Below are 19,865 nucleotides of genomic sequence, written 5' to 3'. Positions count from 1 at the left end.
TAAGCTTTGTAGTAATGGATACTTTCCTATAGAGTGGTGAAAGATAAATGTACTGCAGGTTCACCGATGTGTTCAGAATATTTTTGCTATAAAAATGCGATTGTCCTTTTTATCTCTAAAGAACAGTAAAGAAATACTGCTCCCTTAGGAAATGTTGGTATTATTGTTAGTTGCTGTTGAGTTGGGCTTGACTCATGGTGAACTCCATGTGCTACAGACTAGACAGCTCCATAGAGTTTCCTTGGCTGAGATCTTTGTGTAAGATTTACCACACCTTTCTTCCAGCATTGGGAAATATGTTTGTAACTTGGGGGGAAAAATGTCTTAGCATTCTCAGCGCTCAAAGAGAAGGCTCTGCTTGTACTTGTTGACTGATCTCTAAGAACCATGCATGCATAACAAAAATACCGAACCAAGATTTGGTGTATAAATGTAAAATTAAACACTGTATTAAATCTTTTGCTTTGGGTTTAGAATTCCTTTTCAGATCATGATCAACTATGTTTGAATTCAGAGTAATTCTTTCGGTTTACATGTCAGTTAAATGCATGACTATTTAGTGGGTGTTTCTGACATGCAAAGTGAAGGAAACTGACTATCATAAATATTAAGCTGTGCTGAATGTACTCTTGAAGACAGTTTATTTTATACTTCATGTGAATTTATAAATAGTTATCTCCATATATATATATATTTACTAATGGAAAACATGATAGTGTGTAGGGCTAACACAAAATAATTTTTCAAAAACCTTATATAACGACATAGTTAATGCTGACTCATTCAGTAATCAAAATGCCAAACTTTAACTTGTGGCCAAATTGGCTTCTTTAATAAATCCATTAAATATGTTAGTGGTTGTCACAGTTCACATTTCAGATGTCTCTAAAGTTGCTTTTAAGGAAAGAATAGGTACATGCTTGTGGCTTCAGGGGTTGGAGTGTTCCAGACATCTTCTTTGCTTTGGTCATCCCATCAGAAGCCCCAAGTGAAAGACAGCTCTGGTGTCTGCTATGCAGGACAGTGGGCTGCCCACGCCCCACAAGATGGACCACTCGTTGCCTTGGCAAATGGTGCCAACACTCACCTTGGAGGCTCAGTAGTTTCCTTCTGAACACACTCTGAGAGTGGGTCTGTCTCAATGCTAGATTCATCCTCACTCATGCATGTATTATGTATAAGTGTTTGCTTTCTTGGTTGGTTATTTAATAACAAATAAATAACTACTATATTTCAAGACCTGATCTCTCTTCTAAAAAAAACTCAGAGGATTGAAGGTAAGAAAAATGTTAAACCTGCAAGTGAGAGTTGATTTACAAGTAAAGGGAACTACAGAAACTTTACATCTCAAGCTGATTTTTCATCTGGTGTCTCACACTTGAAAGACTCCACTATGATTGGTCAGGGCTCATGGCCTAATGATTACTGATTGTTAAATACTTTTAATCCCACACTGTGATGGTTTTTGTTTTTTAATATCATCCCATGTTGGGGATATATCCCTATCTGAGAGACCAAACACTAATTAGCCAATTTGTTGATTTATAATGAGATATATGTATCAGTGGAACTAGGAAAGGAAATTGCCCAGACTTGTTGAAAATCAAATAATGTTCTTGGCATGAATTAGAAGACTGTGACGAATCCAGTTTTTAATGTCTGCAACCCAAGCAGTCTTCTGTGTCTATCTCACGAGAGATTTGACTGTGTCAATGGCCTGTACGAGCTATGAGCTACGAGTCATTTGTTGAGGTTCTCCATTGGTTCTACCACTATGGCCATTTAAAATTTTTATTTGATCATACTCTATGTCCAGGTTTCTCTATGTGCAGTCTAATAACAGTCTCAGGAATATAGCTATTTTTGATGGTGTTTAGATATGTTTGTATCAGTGCAAAGAAGTACTAATTAAAAAATTTTTTTTAAAAAGCTCTGATTTCAGAATTCTTGGGGATCGAGATCTTTACTCCCAAGTGTTGACAAGAGTTTCTACTTGAATAAAGTAGCTAAGTAGTCTCCTGGCCTCCTCTGTTAGAGTTTGTTGGATTTTTTTTCCTTATTCTGGACAAACTGCCATATTTTTTCTGGCCAACAGTTTGAAAATCTAAACATAAAGGTTTATTTTTCATAAATATGTTTTGAATTTGACCTTCACAGGGAACATTTTAAGTGTCGTAATCAATGAGGTTTCAGGTACCTCCTTACAGAGCGCTACTGTGATTATGTTTTTGTGGTTGGAGTTTTCTGAGCCCATTAGCTACATGGTAATGGAGTGGTGGAATTAAGGTTTTGAGAATCATCACACCACCCAGCTTACCAGAAATTCAAGAAAAAACAAACATGAGTGATAGGTTTCTGCTCTAGTACAGTCTATTTTTAAAATACTGTTTGTTAAGTGCTCTCGAGGGTACATCAAAGGGCATATGAATATCCAACTTTGATCAACTGAACCTTCTTATACTGGCAGTCAGCGTCACATGTGCAAAGATCAACTCAAAAGAGTCAAATACAAATATAGGCCTGAAATAGGTCATTTTTTCCAGAGAAAACAATGTGTCTGTTTAATTTGATAGAAATAGGATACAGAAAAATGTCATTTTCTAATACCCTACATGAGTTCCAAGACGTCCCTCCTCTGTTTATTTCTAGCATCTCATCAAAGCATCTGCCACCTCAGTGTTAATACACAAGACCCCTCAATAATGAAGTCACTTCTCTGAGAAAAGCTATATTTGAACTTGAAGCTTTTGGGGATCTGGCCCCATCCCCAAATATTTGGATTTCACTGAAATAAAACAGATTGTCTCAAAAGTACTTTAAAAATCTTAGTAGGAATATAGGGGGAATTTTAACTACATTTTGATTAAGAGTGGATAATGAATAGTTCAATTCATTTCCACCTGGTGAGATTAATCTGCAGAGTTCTTCCTTGCAAAGTGTGTTTTTAAAATCACGATCTTCAGAGTCACTGGCTTTGACCTATGAATTGATGTGGATTTGGTGAAATTCTAACTGCTTCCTTTTTTATTCTATGGGCGTTTGGGTTGCTTGTTTTTGTTTTTGTTTTTTTGTCTCGACCTGGAAGAAGTAGCAGCCCTGCTGGTCTTGAGGGAGGTGCCCAAATGAAGGAACCAAACCTTTGTGTTCAGTCCAAAGCCCGCACATTTTTTTAATGTTCAAGCATCATACCTGCCTCGTGAGACCTCTGGTCGTGTTTGGGACTAGACTTGGCCTCATCTGATTCTCCCTTCAGTATTATTTCCCTGGCATCCTCAGTGCCTATTGTTTCTTTCATTCAAGCAGAAGACGGTGCCAAGTGCCCAGTGCCCAGTGCCCACTGGTTTCTCCGGAAGCTGACTCTGAGGTGGAGTTAGCAGGCAGGATCAGGGCGTGTTGGGCAAGAGATGGCACAAAACAGGGCAGGTGGAAGTTTGGCAGTCACAACAGGTGGTATTACAATGGTACTACAGGCAATGGCCTCGGTGGGTATTAATAGGCGATTCTGGATCTGGGATGCTCTTCAGAGTTGCCCAGATTGGGGCAAAAGAGTGGGCGATCTTTCCCTACATTGACATGAAACCGAATGGGCTAATCCTCTGACAGAGACTCATCTACAAGTTGTCAGTGACCCACACTCTCAGTAGCCAAGAGCGTGCATACAGCCCTGAAGATGGGGTAGCAGGGTGGGCGAGGGGAACCTGAAGTGTGTGATTGTGGGAGGGTATGGAGGAGCTGACTGGTGCTAGATTAATTGTATACTTATGTCAGTGGTTGTACAAGGCACTGATCACCCCAAAAAGAGAATAATGTCTTCCTGTCTTCATTCTAAGATGAAACAGGCCCAGTGGCTTTGAATAACTTGTCTGAAATCACATACGGATGTCAGATTTGCCTGACTCCAAAGTCCTCGTTCTTTTCCTAATGCTGCTGCTTCTGGTACCAGACGTGGTCAGGGGTTGGGGTGGAAGCAGGTGGTGGCTTTCAGAGCTTCAAGGTTCCGAGCAGCAACACACTGGTGATGGTGACACACACATGATGGTGGCAGCAACAATGGGTGCAAACATCACAAATGGCAAGGCACCGAGTAGTGATTCATTCAGATGTACCAAGGGTCCCTGTGATTTGGAACCGACTCAACAGCACCTAATAGTAACATATCCGTAGAGGTCTGTCTGTCTGTCTCTGTTTCTCTCTCTCTCCCTCCTCACTCACACACATTGATTATGGAGGTTGGAATGGATGTATGTTTGTGCCTTTTTGTTGTCAGTGGTGAGTGTGGACAATGAACAATGCTAGCTGGAGAGCTTTTTGAACTAAGTGTGGAAGGCATGCTGCCTGAACGTTGTAAGTGCACATGTATACGATACAAGCGACCAGGCCACCTAAGTAAAAGTTCATCTTCCTCTGGCTAGTTTTAAAAAACCTGACTCATCTTATGAATCCGTGGGATGTAATCAAGAAAAAGATCTGACGAGGAAAGCAAGCAACTAGTGCCAAAGAAAATAGTCTTAAATTTCAGAGGGTGTAGCACGGAGATTTCAGGTTTCCTCTCCACCCTGCCCCCACACCCAGCCCTTTCCCTGTGTGCACTGAAGGAAAAGCTGTCACGTTGTGTTCTGGCTTTACTCTGGGTCACAGCGTGAACTCTAGATAGTGGGTCATCTTGGAGATAGCTGCCTGCTGTTGTTAATTTTTTTTCTCCCTACTTCCCTTTTTTACTGGATAAAACCTAAAATGCCAAAGAGGAAGCAGACAGTAAGGTAAAGTGCACCCACCCAATCTGTGTCCATCATCTCTCGTTTATTTCTCCATCTTCCTCCCTGAACCACAGGAGGTCATGGGGAGAATGTGAGGGTTTAGGCACCCCTGATGCTATTCCAATCAGTGATGGGACAATGCCAAGCTTGTGATTTAATCACAGCCAGTTATCAAACGTTCGCTGTAGAACGTCTCCCTCCCAGCCTTCTCCTGAAATCTGGATCAAATCAACTGAACCTTGGCATTATTTTTCCTGTTTTGTTTGTGTAATCCCCTTAAGATGGTGAGCGGATCACCACATTGCATTTTATACCAAGTGGGTTTTAGGAGCCCTGGTATCAGAGTCGTGAAAGCCCTTGACTGTACCTAAAGGGTTGGTGTGTTGAGCCCACCGGCTGCTCTGGAGGACAACTGGCAGTCTGACACACAGAGATATGCAGCCTTGGAAACCTGTCACCCTTCTGCGCCATCCTGTAGAATTACTGTGAGCTGGATTCAGTCAGTTCCACAGCAGTATGCTTTGGTTTTGAAGTCCAATTTGATGCACATTTCCCCCTAAGATTTTATTAATTTTCAAAATAGCCTTTATCAACAGCTTTCTTATGAAATTCCCCTAACTTAAAGCTTTTCCATAGCCTTCATTTTATATATTTGTATATGTCTGAAACAGGTGTGTCCCCCAGGATAAGCGTGTGTAGTCTGCAGCACTGGAAACCATATCAAGAAATACAACTGGGAATTGGAAGGCTGTACCTAAAAATGACGTCATGAAGCCAGTTGACAGAACTAGATAGGGTATAGTGCTGCCTTTGTCATCTGCTTCTGAGGATCAAATCCAGTTGTTGAATGATGTGTTTAAGAGGACAGTAGTGCCTTTCACTGAATCGTGGGGCAAAAAAATCCAGCCAGGAAACATGCTATTTCCATCCAAGTGTATGGAGACTCCATGCTGAGCGCAGCGGGAAGATGTGGAGTCAGGAGCAGTTCAGAAGCCAGCTCAAAGAGGAGCTTCAATTTGGCTCCAAATTAGTGGGTATGAAATACACGTGTTTTAACTTCAGCCCTCCTGTGAGCAACTGTTTAAACATAGTAAACAGAAGTGGTTACTTACGCTACCCTGAGAGTTTTGTTCTGTTCTGTTCTCTGGGGAAAATTGGCTTTTGAGGGGAGAGGGGTGTCTGGGTTGGTAATGACCAATTATTGACCTCTGTTTGTCAATTACACATTAAGCCTTAAATGTAATTGCTTGTGACATTCTTTTTTTGTGTGTTGGTCAACGGGTCTGCCTCGAGTTTTTAAATTCAGTGTGATGCATGTATTTGTTCTTGATTAATTACGCTCGCTGTGAAACAAAAGTGATCCATGAGCTCCCACTGCATTGTCCATTTCGGAAACATTACTCATGTTTTATAGGCAGGAACGGTGCTAAACATCACAGCTTCCGTTACAGTAATGTATTAGAAGCTAAGGATATTTTAAAATTAAAACTGTATTCCTCTGGGGGAGATTGTGTATATGTAAACTCCTGGTTAACAAATTATTATTAGGAAACATTGTTTCATTAAGATCTCAATGAATATTGATTCCCGTTCAGCCCCCTCTACTATGGTGATACTAGCCGTCTGTCACTTAGAGACGTACCACCTTGGCTAGGGTGGTTCTGGGAGCTGGAAGAGGGTGATTATTTTTTAATTGGTGAATGTTTGGCACATCCTAAAAACTGAAAGCCATCTGATTTTATTTGAGGAAGAAGATGATCTGTAAGAAGTGGAATATTCCATTCAAATAATCTGGGCAAATATCTTTAGAATGATAATCCAAACATATCCTATTTATTTCCATTGATTTAAGGATCAAAATAAGCCTAAGATTTCTCCTCTGTACTTGGTTAAATTTGATGGCAAAATGGTGCAGTTTTCCTTTCACATACACTTCCTTAGGCTCACTGCCAGCACGTTAATTCTGACTCATAGCAATCCTTTGGATAGAGCACAACTGCCCCGGTGGCTTTTTAAGACTGTAACACCCCATATTTTCCTGAAAAGCAGTTAGCAGTTTCAAACTGAATACGAGGGCATACCCCAAGAAAACCAGAATACCCTAGGGGGAGTGTAGCTTTCATAGTACACATTTTTCCTACTAGGCAAACTTCAAGCAACTCCCCCTGAGTCCGTGCACTCAGTGGCATCTCCTGGGAAGGTACTCTTTGGGGACAGTCAATTTTTTCATAAAAGCAGTTTTGATTGAACCTTGTTTTTTGTGATGGCAAATTTAAGAGAACAGCATATGGCTCTGAAATTTTGTTTCCTGTTCAGGATAAATGCCATAGAAACTGTTGTGATGTTGAACACAGCACTATGGAAAAACTCAAGTTTATGAGTAGTTTTCTCATTTTAAAAAAGGTGAAATGCTGATTGATGACAACCCTTGTTCTGGATGTCTGTCAACTTGGCAAATATACAAAATGCTGATTTGTAGTGCATTTGGAATTTATTCCACTGTGTCAGACTGAATCAAGCTTTCTATTTAGAGATTCTGAAAAGATTACATAACACTGTTACAAAAAAGGCCTGATTTGTGGCAGACTGGGAATTGGTTTTGCCACCATGACAAAACACCTGCTCATGCAGCCATCTCAGTGTGCCAGTTTTGAGGAAAACCAAAACAGTATGCCTGTCCTGCCCCATGCACCTTACTCCCCGGCCTGGCTCTGTGTTACTTCTTTTTGTTTCCATGAATGAAGAGGGACTTGAAACGACAGCAATTGGATGATGTTGAAGAGATGAATAAAAATTTCAAAAAACTAAGGGGGGACGCAGTTACCATCCAAACAGATGAATCTGAAAAATGTTTCCAAGCATGGAAGCACAGATTTGACAAGCATAGTAAATGTAATGGAGAGTATAAGTAATGGAGAGTATAAGTAGTAAGGTTGTTTTGTAAAAAAAAAATAAAAAATTAAATACATAGCTTTGAGGGGAAAAAAATCCCCTTTGTGGGGGTATTCCTTGTATATGTAAAGCTTTGTATTTCTATTGGAATTCTTCATTACATCTTTGGGGGAACTTTCCCTTAAAGCTTTTTTGAAAGATCTAGCTCTTTATATAATTTCAATAACCCCTGAAGCTCAGTCTGCCCATCGGTGCTATTTGGCTGGAGAAATTGCATCGTATGCTATCAATTGTATTGAACCAGAATAACATGATACTTACTGTTATTTTAAAACAACCTCTTTGATAGCTCCCTATAAAACTTGCCTACTTGATGTTCTCAGGGGGTCATGAAAAGAATCTATATTTAAGCACAATTTCTCTCCCTTTCTCACCTACACAAACAACTCTACCCAAGCTGAAGACTAACCCAGAGCATGGAAGCCATTGTACCGAGTGTACAGCTGACCCCTTCCCTTCCACAACAAGAAGGGTAGTGGCTGCCCATGGCGCTCTCACTCCCACAGCCCGCACGGACAAGCTCCTGTTCCCTGCCCTGGGTCTCCTCTGGAAACACGCTGCCCTGTTTGCTCGGCAGCCCACCCAGCCCACCCACTGTTGGTGGTTTGGCCTTCCCTTGGACTTGCCTGCAGGTGTGACCTTACTCACCCACCTCTGACAAATCACTCTCCCGTTTTTTTTGAGGTTTAAAAATATGACTGGCTGAAAGAAGACTCTAAGCAAGTAGATTTTTATACTCTCCTGGAAACTTTAATTATACAATTTAGTGACCTTCATGAACTTTTCCAAGTGGGTTTTTTTTTTTGCTAAAGGCTTGTGGCTGATGTGACGGATCTCTGGAACAGAGGTGAAACAGTGTATTTGTACACATTCGACAGCGTTGTCTCCATAGACACAACTTGGAGAGACTAGATCATGCCCATACCTTTACTACCTGACCTCCTAACTCGGATGCAATTTGGTATTAGAAGAAACTTCTGACAATGTTGTGGCAAGCGACAGTTCCGTATTATTTCGCCAAGTCCGTGGGGGCTTAAAATGCTCATGAATAAGTGGAATTAAAAAATAACCCGACTTTTCCATAAACTTTTGGAAGCCCTTCGTATATCAACTTTGTCAAAGTAAGAAATGGCTTTTGGGTTTTGTTTGTCTTTTTGAAAGCAAGCGGGAGGCCTTAGGAGCACACTAAAGCAACTATATTAAGTAGAAACGAGGTCATTTTCCCCCGGAGTACCCACACTCTAAATCTTCACAAGCTGTCACAGCTTACTCTGTAATTCCAAGCCAAGAAAATTCAGAGCGGCACAATAAGCACTATTAGGAAGATGTGGAAATCTTCTTGAGCAGCAGGCACGAACCACAGAAGCCAGGATGTTTGCTAACCATTAGCTCTACCAGCTTTCAACCTGCGTGGGCCTGCCCCTTAGGGGTTCAGACGAATGGCTCCCAAGTGGACATTGCTGCACACCAGACTGAGGCCCGTGAACACTTCAAAGGCCTTCTCGTCGTGTGAACAACATCAATACACCTTTTCTCTGCGGAACCATCAGTTCTCTCGGTTATGTCCCTGGTGTCTTTTCCAACTAATGGGGGCTATCAGGGCTCGATTGTGTGCGAGGACCTGACTCGGTCACAACATGGGATGACTCAGGAGGGCCGAATCTGCCCTCCTCTGGCTTCCTAGGCGCCGTGAGACAGAGGTCAGACATGCTTCCATCTTCATCTTTCTTTACTTATTCTGACACCAACGGTTTCTCTCCAGGGACTCAACCTCGAAGCGGGGTTTGAAAGTTCATTACCTTGGCCACCCAGAACTCACAGACAATACTCATAATTAGGGAAGATTTTGGGGGAAGTTGGAGAAGCCCGGTGGTGTGGTGGTTACACGTTGGGTTGCTATCCCACAAGGTTAGTAGTTGGAAACCACCGGGGGCTCTAACTGGGCAAAGAGGAGGCTGCTGACTCCTATAAAGTTACCTTCTTGGAAACCCACAGGGGCTGTTCTACCCGTCTTCTAGCCTCACTATGAGTCAGTTGATTAGATGGCAGTGAGTTTGGGGTTTGTTTTTTAGGGGAGTTAACAGGTTAACACAAGACAGAGTGGTAAACATTAGGGATACAGTCTTTGATCTACAGCAGCACCTCTCCTCAGCTGCCAGCCAGGTCTCTCTCGTGTCCTCAGCCTCTCAGCCATGTGGTCCCTTAGCCTCCGCAGGCCAGGAAGCCAGCCCGCTGCCCTGCCTCACAGTCTCCTAATCTCAGCCCTGCTCTTCTGTTTTGTCTCATGGGCTCCTTGCCTTGACCCCAGGTGCCTCCGGTCTCGGGCCCACCAGGTATCTTCTTTGGGTGGTCCTTGTACTTAGCTCTCTGTGCCTGCTTCTGAGATGGCGCATCTCTGGAAGTGTGCTCTTGGACTCTCAGATGACCATACGAAGGGCAAGTAAATAGTACTTAGCTTCAGATGACCATGGGTCACACTAAGTAATTTACTACATCTTAATCAACCATATCAGGTGTTTAGAACCAGAAGAAGGATGCTTTCCAGGTGTGAAGACCAAGCCCTCGGTGACTTTTGACTAAGTCAGGGTCCTCTTGTTGGTTAATAGAAGAGCCAAGTGATTCCTTTTAATATAACCATTCACATACACAGATTCTTTCCACAGGAAGGCAATTTACTCTGTCTCCTCCAGCATCAATAGGTCACTATTGATCACTCAATGCTAGTTACTATTTAGTCATTCTTATTTTTTAAAATTTCTCCTCCTCCCCTCATAATGCTTTTTCACCATAATGTTTTATGGATTTCTTAATGCTTGCATTTCAACATCTAAAGAAATCACCACAAAAAGTAAGAAGTACAGTGTGCGACCTAGAAAGAACTTCTGGGTCAGTTTCATGAACATATTGTTCTTCCAACCTGATTTTTTCCTCCCACAATAGAAAAAGAGAAATTTTATCAGTTCTTGCGGTTTAGTGCGAATGGAGCTGGAATAGAAGAAAAGATCTCAAAGGTCAAGTTCAGAGTCTGATGAAAAACTATAAGATACTCTGTCTACTTTTCTCTCTCTCATTGTCCTGCATACACTCTTCTGATGTATTATGCTTGAGGTGTGTGTGGGAAGGTAAATGATGAAGATTTGTTTTGAAAACCTCTCTGATGGATTAACTTAAGACACCATCTTTAAACAAACTAGTCTTGTATCAAATAAGACAATTTCACTGAAAAAATTGAAAAGGGATTTTGCTATCTTAAATGTTTGTATTATGGGATATTTATAGCCACTCTTTCTTATTACCAAGATACTTAAATATAAAAATATTCCACAAAAAGACAAATCTATGCCAACTGTATCCATAATTTGCTTTGCTGCAAACCTTGACTATTTGAATTGCTTCCAAATAGGTCACAAGTTCAATTTTTTTATAAATGCCATTAAATCAAAGGTTCTTTGGAAAAGTTAAGATGCACACTTACTCTGTGACGTCATATTCTTCCTAATACAGTCTCCCAGTATATGGGGTGGGTAAATTTGTAAAGCCAAAGCTCATTCTACCTATTAATATGTAGTTCTTCACCTGGGCCACATGACATGGTATAGGAGGGAAACAGTACTCGTGTATAAACTGGGTTTTTCAGCGCATTTTTCATGCGGTTTTGGTGGTAAAATTAGGTGTCTTGTCCGATATTTGGGTTGGCTTGTACTCGAGCCTATACGAGAACCTTCAGTGACTTTTAAATTTTGTTTTACTCCAACTTCCCTTGCCCTCTCCTCTTGTAGCCATTTGTAAAAACATCTACATGAAAACTGAAAAATGGTGCAATTTAGGGTTCAGAGAAGTGAAGGAATGGATAGAGTAACACACAGCTAATAGATCCTATTAAATAACAACTATCACAACAACAGAGGAGCCCTGGTGGCCCAGTGGTTACACGTTGGGCTGCGAGTCACAAGGGCAGAAGTTTGAAACCACCAGTTGCTCCTTGGAAGGAAGACGGGCCTTTCTACTCCCATAAAAGAGTGACAGTCTAGAAAATTCGCAGAGGCAGTTCTACCCTGTCCTATAGGGTCACTATGAGTCAGCATCGACTCAATGACGATCAGTTTGGTTTTTTTGTTTATGACGACACTAAATACTAACATTGGAACATCTAATTCTTATCCAGCTGGCTCTCGCGTTAGCTATATTCACGTGTGGAGGAAGCCAGGAACGCACGATTTAGCCAATAATAACACCATGGCCTTCACAGGTATACAAACTATAATTAGCTTTTATTGGGCTAAGCCATCCTCTACTTATGTTGGCAATGGTTAGCCATACCCTGCTGGTTCGTGCCAACACACGCCAGTTTTCGTCTGCAACTCTCCTGAGATAATCCATATGGAAAGACTTTCTGTGCACTTTCAAGTGAAGCGAAGGCCAGGTGGGCGTTTGCTTTCCTGAAGTTTCCTTCTTCTTAAGGAAACTATGTGTAAGATCACAGCAATTACAGAGAACTTCCAGAAGATCGAAGCTGAGGCAGACCTTCGATGGATACCAAATTGGTCACTTTGCTGTTTTACTATCTTCCCTGCCAACAGTTTGGCTTTGCTTCAGTGACAGTTCTTGTAGAATTGACCTTCCCTGCCGCCATGGTTGATAGACACTTCCCGCAAACAGGCTCGCCTAGTCGCTGTCTTTCTTCTTGGCATGTCTCAAATCCTTGCGTTAGTTAGGCTGCCGTGATTCTTACAAAGGTATTCTTTATCAGTGGGTCTGTGTTTTTGAGGTTTTAAAAATACCTGTAGTAAGAGCACATTTCAGTTTTCATAATTAAATATGAAGTAATTCATATGTCATAATTAAAACTCTCTGATATTTTCTATTGCTGTCATTATAATGTTTTCTTTTCTTTAGCATGGCTTGTGAAATCTAATCTCTGTCTACCGTCATCCTTATTTCTATACACTTGCACTTGACGCTTCAACTAATCTCAACTCTTAGACTACTTGATCCAGCCATTCTCTCTCTCACCTGCAGGCTTGGCACCTGATCATCCTACCAAGATTACTTTTATTTTTGTCTTGTGTGTTCCTAATGACATGTGTTTTTTTCTCATCTGTTATAAATGGCACAGATTCTGGGAAGTCGAGTCCATGCCCATCTGCTTGCTCTGCCCAAACAATTTTTACAGTATATTATCCCTAGCTATTATCCACCTATGTTGAGAATAGTCTCTAACACACCTAAGTCATAGAGGAAAGTTTTAGACTATTATAACTTTCCTTTATGAGAAGGCCTTAGAGCAGAGTGGGCTAAGAATTGGACTGTTAGCTGCAAGGTCAGCAGTTCAAATACCACCAGCCATTTTGTAGGAGAAAGATGAGGTTTTATAATTCCGTAAAGTTACAGTCTTGAAATCCACAGGGGCAGATCTATTATTCCATTTTGTAGGGTCGCTTTGAGTTTGAATGAATACGATGGCAGGGAGAGAGGGAGAAGTCGGGGGGGGGGGTGAAGCAGAGAAGGGGAAAGGGATAGAAGAAGGAAGGAGACTAGGGGGGGAGAAGGGGAGGGAACAGGGGGAAAGGAGAGGGAGGAGAGAGTTCCTCTCATGTCAGAAACTCTGTCGTCCAGGATTGTACCCTCATCACCTAGGACAATTCTAGGTAACAGGGGGTTTCAATAAGCTTTTTGAGTAAATGGCGGTGGGCAGAGGGATGAATTAAGAAGAGTGGATATGGCACATGTGGAATGCTGATGTACCATGCATAGGGGCTTTCCTTAAGAGATCCCGGTGAATATTTGGAGTCAAAGAAAACGTACTGGTAGATCAGATTTTCAATTGTGGTAAGTCTGTGGTAGTGATAGGGATACTGGATTAATGGTATGAAAACTATGGACAAAGAGACTAGTTATTGAGCTCTTGAAATTGTCCAAGACAGAAGAGAACCTTAAGATGCAGTGGCTGTGAGTATAAAATAAATAAGAATAAGTTAAAAGCCCTCGATAGCTAATTTGAAATGTTGGAGGAAAAGGAGGGTAGAAGGTGTATTCAGGACCCTAGAATGGATGATCGTGCTATAAAAAAAAATCCTTTTTAGATCACAGTCGCATTGATTGATGGCTAACAGAAGTGGGGACTTTTTTTCTGCCAAGGCCCATTTAGATGATTATAGCATCATTCTCAGGCCAAACTGGTCAAACATTTAATTCACTCATCCCTAAATGGGGCATCTGGAATTTCTCCTCTTTGGTGAGGCTTCTCTTTGGGGCTATTAACTGGTATTGATGATTTCATGGGCCTTACACAGCCTGATAACCAGACATTCTCTACCTATGGTCTAAGAGATTTCCATGTATAAATGCTGAGTATGAATGGGTTTGATGCTGATTAGAATGTATACGTATTTACTCGGACAGAGTGAAAACTATGCTCAGACGTTATCCCCCAGAGAGACTGAACGTAGAGAAAGTTGAGCTCCTCAGAGTATTGGCTTTAGGCACACTTGGTTGTTCAGATCAGAACGCCACTAAAACTGGAGCAAGTGGAAAGTTGGGGGCGGAATGTTCCAGAAGAATTCTTACTATGGCAAGCCACAACGACTCCTTCCATTGACTACTGGTTATGAAATTTTTAGAAAATGTCTGTTTCTCAAGAATTCAATCATTCTCTCATCTCTCTATTCTTCATGTTTCTCTCTTTCTCTTCAGCCTGACTCAGCTCCTTTTGTTTGTAAGTGGCAAAGGCAACTGCTTCTTTGGAGCTGATGTAATGTCGTCATTTTCTTGTGCATTGCTCTCTGAATCAATGGTCTGCATTTCCAGCTTCCAGTTCTCAGAAAGAGAGGAACACTGACTGATGAGGTTTCTCTCAGGTCAGTGATCTGACCATGAGTCAAGTTGTACAAATCAGCAGGAACTGTGAGAGGAGCCAGGTCCTCTTGCAAGAAGGTGTATGTATGGAGGTTATGAGAGGCTCTGTAAAACATTATTATTTAAAGGAGCTCTTAGATAATTTCCATGTGTTTATGAGTCACCTTCATTTAAAACCTTTGATTTTAGTGAGCTTACGGATCAACTACATATGAAAATCTTGTTTAAAATTCAGATTTTATATAACAATCTGGGTGATCCTACACGTCTAACAAGCTCGGTGCTAATGATCCTGATATTAGGGCCCTGCTTTGCATAATAGAGACTTTAAGGGCAAGCAAGGGCCATGAGGGAAACGGAGCCCTCAGAGACACCTAAGAGAGATGGAGGAGGAGAACAGGGGGAAAGGAACTGTGGATGCAGAGATAGTTCAGAGGCATCAGCTGTTGGAGGTGAGGGATAAAAATAGAAACTTTTTATTATAAGTAACCTGCAGGGTTGTGTGAATTCTCATCCAGCATGCTCAGAAGAAGGGGGGAAGAAAGTCCAGGAGCTGGATTCGTCCAGAGCTGAGGGTTTTCAGGGCAAGGCTGTGGAAGAGAATAAGGGACTTGGATGAGTTAGGCAGGAGGTAGGTTAAGAGATAGGCCACAGAGTGTAGGCTGTTTCGAATTATCCATTGCTTGTAGATTGTTTTCTTAACAGCTGGAGAAAGATTTAACCACTGCTTAAGAGAGAACAGTTTCCCATGAAAATGTGCGGGTGTGTATGTCCGTATGCACGCACATGTGTTTGTGTGTCTAATCCTCTTCTAAGGGATAGATGGCTACATAAAAAGTGGATTCTAGAGGGATTTACAAGTTTGCTCATTTGGATATTCAGAACGTGTTCTCTTTTTCAGTTAAATGTGGAATGTTCTCATGCCAAGGTGATTATTGGAAGTCAGGGCTTGCATTGCAAGCATGAGAAATATTGCACAAGTCAGAAATGTATTGAAGCCGTGGCTCATGTGACTGTCTTTGGGGATTTAGAAATGTGTCCTGAGTATCAGTGCTTCCAGCCTCAAGGTGCTTCACTGAGGATCCTCCGGTGAAATACTGTCATGGTTTTTTTTTTTTTTTGCCATGTTAAACTTAATGAAGTCAACTAAAAGCTATAACCTTTTGAACCCAGCATATTCCTGATTGTGTTTTTTTTCTGGGGGGGTGGGGTGGGGTGGGGGTGAGAAGACAGTGACTGGACCTGGCTAATGAAAAGGTTACCATTTTCAGTCCATCCAGAAGCACCCCTAAAGCAAAACCTGGAGATCTACCATGGAATACCGTGCAGTTTCTACACACAGGATGTGGTGCAGAAGTGGTATCAGCCTGGTTCAGGAGCAACCTTCCTCCGTGGCAGTGCTGTCTCCGAGGGCAGAGTTTAAGGAGGGGCGGGGAAGAAGGGCGAGGACGCTGGCCAAGTCTGCCACATTAGCAGATTCGCAGATGTCACGGCCAGACAGTCGTCAGATTCCGTTCCATCTTGAAGACTCTGCGTCATGGCCTGGACTCCCTTAAATTTACTTACTTATTTTGATGAAGTCATTCAGTGTTGTATACTGTCCATCATTTAATACATGCCAGTGTCCAAGCGTTATTTATATTTTGCATTTCAGTCATACTCCATCTGGCAGGACTTGAGCGGGAGCAACAGTGTGGTTGCCCTGGCAACTGTAATGATGTGGACCCGAGAGCTGGTCCAGGCATTCTCTGATGGCTGGCTCTTAGGTTTCATCTTCAGACACCATCACGGCTACTAAATATTTTCAACCTTTTTAAGCAACAAGTGAGGCTTTCACTCATTATGACATATTCACATGATGATTTAAACAATGAGCTCTAATAGATGCAAACTGCACAGGCCACTAAGTTAACTTCTCTGGAGATAATCATTGCCAGCCAAATTCATTAGAGTCCATTTAAATATTTATTTTCAATAAAAACATAAATAAAAGGACAACAAGTCCTTTAACATAAGTAAACCAGCACAATAAGTGGAAAATAGGTTCAACAAAAACAAGAAGGTATCAACAATGATACCTTAAGAGTACTATTCCCTGAGCTCAATCAGCAACCAAGCTAAAATGGAAAGAGTTAAAATCCTTCAAAACTGGATTCTTCATCATCCATATTCCAATGCAGAGCTTCAGCTGGTGTGAGGTCATCACAGACGCTGTCCTCACTGAGCTCGCCGTCATCACCATCACTGCTGTCATTTTCATACAAAGCGCAGTCTTCACTGCCATCCACAGCATTACTAAGACTATACTTTTTGTGCTGAAAAACTCACAGCTTCTACACAGTATATAGGGTATGTCTTCACGGTGGAGCTCATGGGGAGAATTCAGGAGCAGTGCCGTCGGATTGTTCCAAGCAGACAGCCCGAAGCACTGCACTTCAAGACTTCCTTGCACTCCAAACTAAGCTACTTGGTTTCATGCACAGATTAACTGTGGGGTGATTACACAATGTCGAAGAAACTGCCCCCTTAGAAAACGTCTCAAAACATTGGTAGTGTTTATCAGTTTGCTCTTTGTCTTTTAATTGTGTCGACTTCCATTCTCCCCCAACTAATAAAAAGACATTCACATTCAATTCACACTCAAAAGAACTGGTTTGAACCTCGATCCTGCTCTCAAGGAAACTCCTCAAATTGGGAAAATGATTTAATCTACAGTAGCCCATTTTGCTTCATCTGAACGTGGAGAAAGTAGCGATTCCCAAGGTGGTTAAAAGAATACATTTAAAACCCTTTACCATGATCTGATGTGTAACATGATGAACACGACGATACTGGTCCTAGGTTAAGTGGCACATTTCAATTAAGATAACAATTGCTATTTACTGATACCATTACTAAATGCTCTGAGGATCTTTAGAGCTGCTTTCAGCGACCGTCAAACTGTGCATTTGTGTGTGTGCGCACGTTGTGGGTGCGTCTCCTTGCCCGTGTCCTATGCTAGTGAGTGTCTGAGGGACAACAGAAGTCTTCTAATATGGTTCTTCTCTTTTCCTCTATTGTTGATGATGCCGATTTTGCCTCATAAGAGTCATTAGGAATAGCAAGCACTTCATGTTGCTGGGTGCTGCCCAGTCAGTTCTGACTCAGGGTAACCCTGTACCAAACGGAATGAAGCTTCCTGATCCTGCATGGTCTTATGGCGGTGCAACTGAGGCACAGAGAGATTAGCTTTCCAAAGACTACACTGATAGTGTTGTCCGGTTCATTGTCTCTATCTTTTTATCCCTTTCTTTATGTATTATTACCTTTACTTACGTACTTCATTCAGCTCCTAGGGAGGAATTTGTCAAAACTCATATATCCAGATAATGGACGCCGTGAACACTCGTTGCGTCTTGGAGAAACGGGTGGCATCTGGTTGTGGAGGCAATGCTTCTTCGTGCCTGCTTGTTGGGATGTGGCAGAGATTGCTGCTCTATCTTTTTAATCTCCAGTGTTTGCTACTTGATATTATTAATTGAGAATTAGTTCTATGTGCTGAACTCTGTTCACTAACAAAATGTTAGATTGGCCAGAGAGTTTTTCAATTCTGAGTAAAACAATTGGGAGACAGAGCCAAATTGGCAGCCACACTGAGTGTCTGCTACTCACACCTCTACTTTCAGTTGAAGCTTATAATTTGTAGGCAAAAAAATTATATCCTGTCTTGATGTTGGTCTCTAACTGTGGGTGTTTCCGTTCATTGAGCCCACTCATTTACTCAACCATTCATTTGAAAAATCTTTCACTGAAGATTTCTCACATACTGGGCACCCGTGCTCAGCTGGAGAATACTAGGATGGTGAATGGACAGGTATAGTCCTTTTGCTAGCAAAGCATCTAGACTGGTGCTCACCAAAGAGCCTCACAGACTCAAGTAACCCAGCCGCTGCCAAGGAGCAGATCACGGCGCTCTAGCAATTGAAGAGAGAAGACCTGGACAAGTGTTTACACAGTGCTGTGTTGCTGTTGTCTGTGTCTGTCCCTGTATGAGGCATCAGAACCTTAAGGGAAAGAGCAGAGGAAGGCCCAATGGGAAAGACTGGGGAGCAGAATCAGGCAAGATGGAACAATGCATACCAGAAGGCAGCCCCAGGAGAAGAGAAAAACCAACCCCATTCAATGAGCCCTTAAATACACCACACTCTGATAGACTAACAATTAATATTTATAGTAGCCACCAACATTAATATTTGTGATAAGTGCTAATTTTTTTAGGAATAGTTCATGCACATTCATGCAACTCAGTAGAAGAGAGAGGCACAGTACAGAGGCACACCGTTTTGGTTAACATGGTGTGAAATGCGTTATTGTTTAAATGTCACTGATATGACACCTGATTTATCTAGAATGTAGAGTACACAAAATCAGTGCCTTCACTTTACAAAGATTTAAAGGCAAGGTGAATATTAACTTCAAAAAACATAGCACTAGACTGGAAAACAGACCCTGGTTTCTGGTCCTAGCTGGGAGTTAGGCCTTACATAAAAACCAAGGGAGAGGAAAGTCCAGAGACATGGAACATGAGCACATCCCTCTGTGAGAGATTATTTTATGTATGGATTCGGTGAATACTTATTGTGGCCCGATGCTGCACACTAGAAATATACTTAGGTAGCAAAGGCTACACAACCCTTCGCTCGTGGAGGTTATAGTTTAATGAGAGAAACTAATGCTAATTTCCAAATGGGCCTTAATTTTGCTTTTTGTGTGTGTGTGTTCTTTTGGCCTTCAGTACTGTTCCCTAGATGGGCTCATAGCAGAAACTTGACCTCAAATGGCTTCTCTGCAGAAAAAGCCTTCCCTAACTAACCCAGTGTCCCACCATCTAATAACGCACACCCGATCCCTTACTCTGCTTTACTGCATGCATCTTAACTCCCTCTATTATGCTTTCGTATTATGTATTTTCAGATGCAAGACCAAAAGGACTAGCAGGTAAGCTCAGTTAGCCAGGTCTTTTGTCCCTCTAGGCTGTTGTGAGTAGCCATTGAGTTAGTTCTGATCCTGGCCACCCCTGCACAACAGAAGCCAGCCGGCCTGGTCCTGCGCCATCTTCACAACCGTGGTTCTGTTGGAGCGCATCCGTGCAGCTTGGTAGATAGCATTTTGAGTAGTTCATGTCACATGGCAGATCCCCAGTAAATATTTGTTGCACAAATGAGGACATGAAATAATCACATCAATAAATCCCAATCAGTGATGATAAAGCAAATGAGATGAATGAAAGCGCTTTCCAACCTGTAGACGTTCCACGCATGC

At 41.9% G+C, this 19,865-nt stretch overlaps 1 protein-coding gene across 2 annotated transcripts in view; it reads left to right on the top strand.

Annotated features, from left to right (window-relative positions):
* Positions 1 to 19,865, top strand: part of ADGRG6 (adhesion G protein-coupled receptor G6) — a 143,821-nt gene that overhangs the window by 51,388 nt on the left and 72,568 nt on the right. The gene's annotated exons all lie outside the window — the stretch shown is intronic.

The sequence above is a fragment of the Tenrec ecaudatus genome, chromosome 7 (assembly GCF_050624435.1).
Source record: "Tenrec ecaudatus isolate mTenEca1 chromosome 7, mTenEca1.hap1, whole genome shotgun sequence".
Taxonomy (NCBI): Eukaryota; Metazoa; Chordata; class Mammalia; order Afrosoricida; family Tenrecidae; genus Tenrec; species Tenrec ecaudatus.
The sequence above is the reverse complement of the archived record's forward strand: the minus strand, read 5'-3'. Positions and strand labels throughout refer to the sequence as shown.